General features: G+C 47.9%; 1 protein-coding gene across 9 annotated transcripts in view; it reads right to left on the reverse strand.

The window, feature by feature from the left end:
* Nucleotides 1-3,742, reverse strand: part of OSBPL3 (oxysterol binding protein like 3) — a 175,975-nt gene extending 172,233 nt beyond the window's left edge. For 3 of the 9 annotated variants that reach the window (XM_070510502.1, XM_070510512.1, XM_070510480.1), the window contains exons 1-3: nt 3,283-3,742; nt 2,796-2,878; nt 1,607-2,687 (exon numbers count right to left, since the gene is read on the reverse strand). The gene's annotated coding sequence lies outside the window, so the exon portion shown is untranslated. Of the gene's footprint in view, nt 1-1,606; nt 2,688-2,795; nt 2,879-3,282 lie in introns of those variants that run through there. The other 6 variants (XM_014839007.3, XM_014839005.3, XM_014839004.3 and 3 more) reach the window with 4 other exon arrangements.
* Between the last annotated feature and the right edge of the window lie 6,922 nt (nt 3,743-10,664).

Genomic DNA, 10,664 nt, shown 5'->3' on the forward strand with positions numbered 1-10,664 from the left:
ATAAAGCTAAGCGTCTGTTGGCTGTAATGGTGGTAACCACATTTTAGTTTCTTGGAAGCTGCCCAGCACAATAGAGAGAAAATGAGCTGGAATTCTAGCTCTGCCAGGACAATCTTGGGAAAACTGACTAACCTGCTGAAGTCTCAATTTCCCATCTGTTCAGAAACACCTAGCTAATAAGACTACTGTAATGTTTAATAAGGTAATCTATACAAAGTTCCTAGTACAATCCAGTTCTTTGTAGGTGCTCAATCAATAGTAGTTATTGGTATTTGTTAATTTTCCCAATAGAAAAAAAGGATAAATAAACATGAAAATCAAAACCAGCTATGAAACCACCATTCCTCGTTTTTTACAGAGAAGTTTTCATCCCATAAATTATTCATCCCATAAATATTTCTCGCACACCTACTGTGTGTTAGGCACTGTTGCTGACATTGGAGATGGAGTGATTAACAAGACAGATAAGGTCTCTGCTTTTCTGGAACTTCCGTTCTAGTGGAGGAAGGCAGATAGCAAACAGACCAAGGAGATAATTCCACGGAGATGAGTGCTATGAGGAACACCAAACAGGGTGATGGACCAACAAGTTGGTGGAAGGGACGGTCATTTTAGCTTGGGTGCATTTCAGTCCAGGCCTGCCTGCCTGGTCTCCTTTGGCCAGAAGGGGGCCCTCACCTTGTATGATGCTTGGGGTAGAGTGTGGACGATCAGAAGTCAGACCTACACGTTCACCTGTCTGTGGAAGGATTTCTTTCGCAGCTGCAGCTTAAAATATTTCTAAATGCGCCCATCCGAGCAGTCAAACTCTGAGGATCAGTGCAACATCTAGGGAACCTCAGATGCACCTCAGCGCAGTTCCCAGACACATCGAAAGCGACAATTTCACAGCCCCTCAGCTCAAAGTCCCGACTAAGGAGACTGATAGTCCGTGAGACGAAGCAAAGGCAGCACAAGTGTGCAGAAGGCGGCTGGCAAGTTCTATTACCAAAGGAAGGCGGCGCGTGCCGGCTTTCAAGAAGTATCTGCACGATCTACAACAATGCCCATCAGTGACTATAGGCTGCAAACGCTTCCCAGGACGCTGGGAAGCTCGAAGGGGCGAGCATCCTCAGTCGCCAGCCGGCGCACTGGGAAGCGGAGCCGACCGAGGGAGGGGAGGCGGGGGAGCCGGGCGCCTGCGAGGCCAGCGTCGTCCGGGTCCCTCCCGGCGCGCCCCAGCTCACGGATGTGGTAAACCCTCGCCCTCGGCCCAAGTGAACAGGTTTCCTGTGCCTCCGGCCCCGCTGCCCCGGGCAGCCCCTCGGCGCCGCATCCTTCGGCGCCTTCTCGCCGTCAATCCCGGCCAAACCGTCCCTCTGAAGACGGAGCTTTAGCGTGGGTAGCACTCGGGCCCTACCTCCCGGGAGCCTGGCGCCCGCACCGAGGGCGATCTCCCCGGCTCGGGGCTGCCCCACCAGCCGGTTCTTCCCCGGGCGACAGGAGGCAGACTCCGGTCCTGCGGAGACTGGTGGCGCCCCCCGAAACCGCAGCCCTTCTGAACGCGCGCCGCCGCTGGGCCCCCGCCACACCCCAGCACCACTCCGGCGGGCGTCCCGGCGCTTACCTGCGCGCTCTGCCGCCGGCGATGCCGCCTACTTCCCCGGTGCCGGGCTCTGGGGTTCGTCCACAGACCTAGGAGGAGGCGAATCCGGCTTCTCCGGTCCCCCTGCAACGCGCAGCTGACAGTTCCCGCACCAGCCGCAGGAGACGGGGGCGGGGACGGCCACTCGCGGACGGACGGCGGGGCCGGGGCCCGCGCCGCGCACTGGCCGCCACACGCTCCGGTCCCCTCCCCGGTTCTGCTCGCCCGCGCTGCGACCGCGTGGCCAGTTCCCAGGACTTTGCCCAGAACTTCGCGCGCGCAGCCCGGCGAACAGCCGGAGGAGGGGAGGGAGGGGCGGGAGCGAGGAGGAGGAGCCTGCACCGCCCAGGGGCGGAGACCATACGAGGAGGGTGGGAGGGGCGGCAGAGTGACCCCCACCCCCACCAATCAGGAGTCGTTCCCGGGGAACGGGGTGGGGCGACGTACTTAGAAGAAGCGGGAGGATTCCATGACGCAGTCAGGGGAGTTCGGTCTCCCGGTTCCCGGCAGGTGGGGAGGGTGGAGAGAGCTGAGAGCTGCGGCCGGGCCCGGGGAGCGGCTCCTGGCGGCCCAGCGCCCTGCCTGCGCGCCGTGGGCGCTCCATAATTGTTGGTCGAATGGCGTTTCCGAGCCAGGAAAGCAGAGAGAATGAGGGCGGAGCGGGAGGGGCTGGTTTAAGGAAAAGGTTCCAGGGGAGCCATGTGGTCGAACAGGCAAAGAGAACTCGACCTCTTGAGGAAGTGAGACGGAGGCAGAGGGATGGAGAACAGAGAAAATAGGTGGTGAAGGGAGGATTGCAGACGCAGGATGACGAAGCACGGAATCCTCGTGGGACCCCGACCCGGGACTGTGACCCTGACATCCAGAGGCAGTGATGCAGATTCTTGAGGGGTTCCCAGGAGAAGACCTGAGGGGAGTGTGGTGGTTGTGTTCTATGCAGTTCGTGAGCAAGGGGGAAGGGAGAGAAAGCCTCGTAGTAACAATGAAAATGCGGGAGCTCCTTGATAGACGGGAAGGTCCAACCGACTTGACTGCCTGCTCGCTCCTCGGGCCGCCTTTGATCCTAGCATGAATGCGAGCAACTGATCACCTGGGGTCAGTTTGGAGACCGCAGATGAGTCAGGTGCCGTAGTTGGCTGTGGAAGAAAATTAACATTTACTGAGCGCCTACCTAGTGCTCCCGGAGCAGTTGTGGACGTGCAGCTGTGATAACGGCACACCAGGTTCCTGATCTCATGGAGATGACATTTTAAGCTGGGAGACAGACCATAAACAACATAAATATAAACATACGAGAAAATGCTGATAAACTATGAGCACTGGGGTAATTGCTAAACTTTCAAAAGTGGTGATGGGGGTGATAAAGAGCTGCAAAGCGCCCTGAGGGCCTCTCGGCGGAGGTGGCTTTTCGGCCGGTTACTGCACTGGAGAAAGGAGCTGCCACACCCCAGTCTCGGCAAGAGCGTTCCAGGCAAAGGGAACGGCAAATGCAATGTATTTCTCCTCTCTGAAAACCCATCTAACTACCTCACCGAGCTGGACAATAAGCGCGGCCCCCTAGGTTCAGTGCCTGGCACAGAGTAGGGGCTCCAGAATGTTAAATTCCAGTGCCGCCCGCCACCTGCGGCGCTCGACGCGTTTCCGGGCTCTCAACTGACCCCCAATTAAGGTTTCTGAGGCTCTTGCCGGAGCCGCGCTATTCACAATTCATTCATCGCGGTCAGTTCCCCGCTTTCTGGAACCATCCGTCGCGGAATGTCTGGGACTGTCTGGTTTGGATCTGGCAGGCGGCGAGCGAGGGCGGGAGGATCCCGACGAGCTGCAGAAAGAAGCCACCGTCATGCTGCCCGCGTCGGCACCCGGAGAACCTGATTGGAGAAGGTTTAAAATCGAAAGGCTCGGACGTTCTTAGAGCATCGCCCCGCACCGACGAACGCCGGGGGGGATGGACGGGTCTGGGAGGCGCCCGCACCTCTCATTCCGAATTCGGGGAGGCACCCTCGCCCAGCCCCGCCTGCCTGAGCAGCCCAGACTGTTTTCCCAGAGCTTCCTCCATTTCTCAGTAATTCCTGTCTGAGGAAGTAAGCCCGGCTCTTTCCTCCCTCTCCTCTTTCAAGCTCTTTTATTCCTCTCTTTTTCTTTTCCTCTCTCGCCTTCCGCCCTCGCCCTGCTTCATTAGCATTGTTTTTTTCCGCGCCGGACAAACCTTAAATCCCAAAGGAAGTTATTTGCATAGCGCTTTATTGTTGAAACTAGTATCCCGGTGTTGGCTTTTTCTTCAGTTTCTTCCAAATAACCAAGTGTGTATATATTTTCTTCTTTTTGTACTTGAGGGAGTTAATTGGACAGGATGAGAGAGTTACTCATATTCATATTGTGCCTGGCCACCAAGTAAAAGAGGAATGGTACTGTGTCTTGTCATAGTTTCATTTCCTCTTCTCCTAACTAACCTTCCGGGCTCATCGGCTCCTAAAAACAAAAGGAAAGAACTTGATGTTGAATCCCATGCAGAGTTAATTATTCTTGAAAAAACTTAATGTCCTAAAATTAGCTTTCTCCTCAGAGTTTTATTTTAAAGCAAGGATCTGAATGTCTGCTGGAGAAAGCTCAATGGTTCTATAGTAAGGGTTTCTCAAGACCTTTGAGCTGCTGAACAGATACTTTTTATCTTTGGAGACACATCCATCCAGGGTGGCAATTTTTCCCAGTTGGCTGAATGTTCTTAGCTTCTGAAATTTGTGATACGTAAACAGGTGTTAAAAGAGATTACATGTTTTGATGGTAAAGGCAGCTGATGACAATGGAGTTTGGTGGAGGGGGGACCCCAAAGGCCTCTAGAATCAGACTACCTGGGTTCCTGTCTTGTGGTGACCACTTCCTGATTCTCAGAGCACCTGTCCTTGTCTAAAATGGAGACAGTAGTTGCACCTACTGGGCTACAGGAAGAGTCTCAGTGTTGGTCTGAAAACGATTTTCACATAGCCTGGCTCAGAATTCTTAGTTTCAGCACTATTGACATTTTGGGCTAGATACTTGGTTCTCGGGGACTCCCTGTGCAGTTACCAACATCCAGGCCTCCACTCACTAGGTCAAGGAACAGAGGCTGCCTCCTTCCCACAACCAAAAAATCTCCAGACGTTGCCAAATGTCCCTTTGAGGGCAAAAACGCTCCTGGCTATTAGCCTAGCACATAGTAAGTACCCACAGATTGGGAGGCAGTATAGGGAAGTGCTTAAAGATAAGGATTTCTAGAATATGAACCTCAGGCAAATTTTGCTTCCTTAAACCTTATCTGCAAAATGGGAATCATCATAATGCTAACTTCTTAAGATTGAGGATCAAATAAATTCGTGCATGTAAAAGCAATATGCATGGTGCCTGGCACATGGTAATCTCAAGACAAGAGCTTCTCTTCTCATTTTCTTTCTGTGAAGTGAAGGCATTGGGCTAGACCAGGGGAGGACATATATTGGCTTATTAGCTGCTACTCCCCTCCCTGCCTGATGCTAGACATCACTATTAAGTCAAGGCTTTCTTTCCCACTGAGCTCAAATAGGGCCTCAGAATTCCCCTCAACACAGTCAGGAAGCTACTACTGATAGTTCAGCAGTAAGATGATGCTGAATTGCTATGCTGGGCCTCTCTGACCTTTAAGTCGTTTTCAGATTAAGATCTTAAGTCACCATAATATTAGAGCTTCAATCATCTGGAATGGTGACTACAAAACAAATGTGATGAGAAGGAAATATGGTTCAACACCTCATCAATCCCTTTTATGAGGGAGGGCGTGGAACCATGGCCCACAGAGTCCCAGCTATGATTATCTTGACTATAATCATACATCCTATGAGTGATCGCAGGCTAGATCTCATACCTCCTAAGCAGTCCTCTTTTTGCCACTTGCACCACCTGTGGGAGGTGGAGAAAACACTTGTCTGAAGCAGTGATGCAACCCTCCCCATCCTGGACACTCCTCATTTGTTTCCTCCTTCATTTTTTTCTGGAAAATGAATGAAAGTATTTCATTGCATAGGAACACCTTGTAAGCATTCTCTCCAAAGTGTTAGTGACCTCACGACTGAGGACTGCACAAGAACTCACTAATTCTTTTGTTAAATACAGATTGACTACCTCCTTTGTATACGGGACCTTTCTAAGCAGGCGCTTTGAAAAGATCCGAAGATGAATCAGAGGGTGTCCCTGCCCTCAACGTTTTTACAGTTGCATATATTGGGCAGATCGGATGTGGACATAAATACCCACAATACAAGCTAAAAAATAGAAAATGTACTGACAGGTACCAAAAATGTGTTCAGAGAAGGGAGAAATTATTTTGAGAATTAGGAGCAGAGAGTCACTTCCTGCATGTCTTCCTTGACGTTAACTTTTTGATCAAAAATTCTTATTACAAGCAAGTTATCCTCGTAGAGGAAATTGCAACATTGTTAGGCTTCCCGGTTTAGACACAGCCCCTGTTTAGTTTAAGCGGAGACTATCGATGCAACTAAAGGTCACAGTTCATTCTAACTCTAATAGTCATTTTTCATCAGATGTTTGAAATTTCTGGGATGTTCTAGAGGAACATTGCTCACCTTTAGTGACAGCAGGCTAACTTTCTCCCAAGCATTTGACAGACCCAGTTTTTAGCACGCTATGCTGTGGGAACATAAGCTAGTTGTAAAAAGGAATGTAACAGAGATGAAGGAACACCAATGTCATATACATTAAACCAGGAAACAATATTTCCTTCAGGACTGAATGACATCGGAAGTCAGACTGAGCATTCCCTTATCTCTTAGATACTATCTCCATAGCACATGGACATCCTATAGTATTATTTGCAGTAAACGCTAAATACTATAATAACAGCCCATACATATTAAGCATTTATGTGCCAGGCACTACTGAGCTGCCAAAATTACTGCCACTCCTGCCATCATTAGGAGGCTGCCTATCAAACCAGAAAGACTTGGCAGAACTGCTGGAACCACACCCCTCCCGCTATAAGGCACACTACAAAATGTATGCCTCGAATCCTGCTTCTCCTTTCTTAGCTCATTTCCGAATTCATACCTTGCATGAATGCATCTGATTGGAACATTCCAAATGACATCTGCAAATCTAGCTGCAAGGAAGGCTGGGAAATGCGATTTTCATCTTTCCAGCCTCTGCAGTAAGGCACGTTAGAAGAAGGTTGGGTTAGAAGTCAAGTGAACCAAGATACAGCATCCACCATACCTTTTCCTTCAAATCTCCAAGTATGTTGGCAGGAAAAGGTTTTATATGTTAGATCCTCTGTGATGTGTTTCAGTTTTAATAGAGTAACCCAGAAGGCCTAGTCCTTCCCCCGTCTCCCTCAATTCCTGTCTCAGTCTCCGCCAGCAACACCACTGTAGTCCGAGCCGCCGTCATCCTTTGCTTGGAAAACTGAAGCTGACTTCCGACCCCTTGCCAGGTGACCCCTCTTGCTCTCCTGCAAACCATTCTCCACTCTGCAGCCAGAGTGATTTTTTAAAATCCAAATCTGATCATAAAACCCTTCCATAACTTCCCATTGCTCTTAGGATAGAGACAAAACTCCTTACATGGTTTTCAAGGTCCCACGTGATCTGGTGTCCTCCGGCTTCATCTTGTGCCGTGTCACCCCTCCCTCTCACCCCTTTCTCCCACACTGACCCGTTTCCAGGACTTTGCTCCTTCCTGACACGGGGCACTCTGTCTGGAATGTGCTTCTGCCTGGAAGGCGATGTTCTCTTCTCTTTGTTTAGTTAATGCCGGCTCATCCTTCATATCTCATTCTGTCATCACTTCCTCAGGAAGGTCCTCCTTGACTTTAATGAATAGGTCAACTCATTCTGTTTTATGCTTTTGTTAGAACTGAGTTGGGGGTGTGTGTGTGTGTGTGTTGGTAGCACCTATCACAATTATAATTATATTTATTTTTGTGATTTTTTTAAATTAATTTCTGTCTCCTAGCTGGATTGTAGGTTCCACAAGGTTAGGACAATGTATGTTTCTAATCTCCCAAAGCTTGTCTCAATACCTAGAAGCTAGTAGGCCTTCAAATATTTCTTGAACGAATAAAGGGAATCCCAAAGAAATGAACTATAATGATTGCAGCAGGGTGAGGGGTGGAGGTATGGGCACCCATCCCAGGCCCAGTAGGCAGAGACTGCTCAGTTGCTCAGTCATACAGATGATCTTACAGCAACTGACATCAGAAAGACACAGTTTCCTCTTTTTTTGTGTGTGTGTGTGTGTGAGGAAATTAGCCCTGAGCTAACTGCTGCTAATCCTCCTCTTTTTGCTGAGGAAGACTGGCCCTGAGCTAACATCATGCCCATCTTTCTCTACTTTATATGTGGGACGCCTACCACAGCATGGCGTGCCAAGCGGTGCCATGTCCGCACCCAGGATCCGAACCGGCAAACCCCGGGCCGCCAAAGCAGAACATGTGCACTTAACCTCTGCACCACTCCGCCGGCCCCGCCATCTCCTTTAAAGTTACCATTTTGCCAAGATCATAGGTTAATTCATTCTTATTTTACACTTTTTCACCTTTAGGATATTTCCCTATTCCTTAGAATGCCTGCATCAACTCTATCAAACAGTATCAAAAGAAACTTCAGAGGAAAGCTTAGTTTGGCTGCTCCCACCCTGCCATAGCCCAATTCCCATAGACCTTTCCCTATTTATAGAAATAAAAACCAGGAATCCTCAATGGGTGTATATTCTTACCTTTTCTTGAAGGGGTTTTTCACCTTTGTGTTAACCTCTTCATTTCTTTTTTTTTTTTCAGGAAGATTAGCCCTGAGCTAACTGCTGCCATCCTCCTCTTTTTGCTGAGGAAGACTGGCCCTGAGCTAACATCCCTGCCTATCTTCCTCTACTTTATATGTTGGGCACCTGCCACAGCATGGCGTGCCAAGCGGTGCTACGTCCGCACCTGGGATCCGAACCAGGGAACCCCAGGCCTCCAAAGCAGAACGTACGCGCTAAACCGCTGCGCCACCGGGCCAGCCCCAACCTCTTCATTTCTCCACACTGTTGTTAGGACTTGTATCAGGTGGCTCCCATCAAAGAAAGTGCCCCCTTCACTGATCTTAGTAGTTGCACATAATTCCCAATCCATCCACAGCAACTCGGAATATCACACTCCGATGAAATCAGCGCTTCAGGGAAGAGACGGTAACAGTCTTGCACTGCTCTTATAGACTGTTAATATAATGAACTGAATTCAAAAAATAAAGTTGTCTATGAAGAGTATGTACTTGGAATAAGGCATATCAATACCTAGAGTCCATGTTTTTCCTCAAAGTGAGTGGGACTTGCTGGGACTGTGAAATGGATGACAAAAGACGAAGAAAGTCTAATTCTGAAAGAATGAGATTCCATGGGGCCGGCCCTGTGGCAGAGTGGTTAAGTTCTCGCGCTCCACTTCGGTGGCCCAAGGTTTTCCCAGTTTGGATCCTGGGCGCAGACATGGCACTGCTTGTCAGGCCACGTTGAGGCGGCATCCCATATGCCACAACTAGAAGGACCTGCAGCTAAGATATACAACTATGTGCTGGGGGGATAAAGCAGAAAAAATACATATATATATTGGCAACAGTTGTCAGCTCAGGTGCCAATCTTTAAAAAAAAAGAAAGAAAGAAAAGATGAGGCTCCAGTGTTTGCCTTACATCACTATCTCTTGCAAAAACAACCTTATAACAAAAGTAATAGAAATTAAAGAAAGGGAATAAAACTGCGTATAATCCTACCTACAAATGACAGCAGCAATAACCTCAGCTTATATTGTTATTACTCAATGTTTCCTTCTAGTATTTTTTCATGAAATTGTAGTTTTGGGGTAAATACAAACTTAAATTGTATCTTTGACTTGATATTATATGTTTTCCTAATTGATGCTTCATAATTCTCAATAGAATATTATGAATTCATTAAAATGATTAGTGTGAAGACTATGAAAAACCCAGAAAAATATGTATGATGTCAATTAAACTTTGTACCATAACAGAAATAGCTGAATTTTGAATGAATACAAAAAACTAGGTTTAAATACTACCTTTTCCACGTAGTAGTTCTTTCATCTTGGGCACATAATTTAAACTTTTTAAATTTTTGCTTCTTTATTTTTAAAATGAAGTTCATAATACTTGCCTAATAGTTATTATAGAGATTGAAAGTAATAATGTTATCAGCTGAGAGACCTATCTCTAGGTCCCCAAGAAAAGGAAGATAATTTATAAAATTTATAAAAATTTATTTTTGAATAACTTGCTTGTTAATAAGCCTCCCTCACCCAAAGATATCTAATTTAATCTCTATTTTGATCATGTTGCAATGACGCAGATATCTTCCCACTAGTTCCTTCTTAGAGAAATTCTCAGAGTGGGGTTAGTGGGTTAAAGGATGTGGCATATCTCTGACTCTGAAAATTCCCTTCCTCAAGCCTCATGCCAGCCGATATTGCTGTAGCAATGTTGGAACCCATCACTTTCACCCCTTCTTCTCCCACATTAAAGAGTCACATTTCTAAGGGAAATATGTAATAATTATATACTGAACAAATAAGAGTCAGAAAAAGCCTACTTGTTTATCCTGTAAGCTGAACCACTTATTCATCAAGTAGAATGGTACCTGGGCAACCTCTTCCCAACAAAGAGTAAACAGAAAATCATAACAGGTCTACATGCTGAAGGAGCCTGAGCTCTGGGAGGCTGAACAGTCTTCACTGGATTGACCATTTGTGTTTAAGAGCTAAGGCTGGGGTGTGTTTGAACTACAAGCAGCTGTTACTGTAAGGAGCCTGAGACCAGGGCATCCCGGATGCTTACACTCCTCTCAGGGTGAGGAGCAGACCCAGAAGACCTCAGTTTTTTTTTTCTTTCTTCTCCCCGTAGCCACCCAGTACATAGTCATATATTCTAGTTGTGGGTTCCTCTGGCTCTGCTATGTGGGACGCCACCTCAGCATGACTTGATGCTTGGCGCTAGGTCCACGCCCAGAATCTGAACCAGCGAAACTCTGGGGCCG

This window comes from Equus asinus, chromosome 1 (genome assembly GCF_041296235.1).
Source record: "Equus asinus isolate D_3611 breed Donkey chromosome 1, EquAss-T2T_v2, whole genome shotgun sequence".
NCBI classification, from domain to species: Eukaryota; Metazoa; Chordata; class Mammalia; order Perissodactyla; family Equidae; genus Equus; species Equus asinus.